This window comes from Arachis duranensis, chromosome 8 (genome assembly GCF_000817695.3).
Source record: "Arachis duranensis cultivar V14167 chromosome 8, aradu.V14167.gnm2.J7QH, whole genome shotgun sequence".
NCBI classification, from domain to species: domain Eukaryota; kingdom Viridiplantae; phylum Streptophyta; class Magnoliopsida; order Fabales; family Fabaceae; genus Arachis; species Arachis duranensis.
The window spans coordinates 16,639,085-16,640,205 of record NC_029779.3 but is presented as its reverse complement, the minus strand read 5'-3'; positions in this window follow the sequence as shown (position 1 = coordinate 16,640,205).

The window sequence follows — 1,121 nt, the reverse complement described above, 5'->3', positions numbered from 1 at the left end:
TTATAATTTATTTTAATATAAAAGTTACTAAATATAAATAACATTAATACTAACTCACTTTTAATTAAAATTAATTTTATATAAACTCTCATTTAACAAATTTCAATCCAAACAAACAATATTGAGAAAAAAATAAGAAACCATCCAAACATAAAAAAATAAATAAATGAGGAGCCAAAACTTAAAACAAAGTGCTTACTACAAAGGAAACAAAATATGTAATGAAAAGTTTGTTAAAACCTTAGGATAAGTAAATCTATCTTGAAAGAGTTAATAAGATTTATTTGTAACAGATTGAATGTGTTTTAAAATTTATCTCAAAATAGTTAATAATTTATATTTCCAAGCATATAATGTGTCCATACAAATTAGCTAATAAATTAATTAAATGTATAAATTATATATTAAAATATAAAATATATATATTTAAAATGAATTAAAGAAATATATTTATATACAAAGGTGCGGTCTTAGACTAAGGTGGTCAAGTCAGGGCAGCCAATCCACAGACGACATTTGGCACAGTAAAAGATCGAGGGCCCATGGTTTGACTCGTCTAAACATAGTAAATAAATACACTAAGAGCAGGAGGTAAAATTGTTGGTCAACACAAAATGTCATCGCTGTTTTTAATCTTAACAGTGTGGTTGTCTGGTTGACCTACAATATCCTGCTGCCGCCAACCACAACGGCGTAATATGTGCCTCAACGGTAATTTTTGGGAGTTACCACAGTAGCCCAATATTTGAAAAAAAATTTCAATGAATAGTTAGACTTCTATTTATACAACTATTTTTATTTTTATAATTTACATAGTATAATTTTTTATTTTTATTTAAAAATTTTGCATTCAAATCTCATTTTTAACTTAAAAAAAAATTAATAAATTATATTTTAAATAATATAATCTCTTCGTTCTCATTATTTGAGTCTGACCTATTATTTATTATAATTTTTTTAAATATTAAGTCTGATTTATTATTGAATTTAACTAATAAAAGACTTGATAAAAAAATTCAAAAATCTACTTTTTAAAAATTATTTTTATGTAATATGCTAAATTTAATATTTATAACAATATTTAAATTGTAAAAATATTTAAAATATAAAAATATTTATAA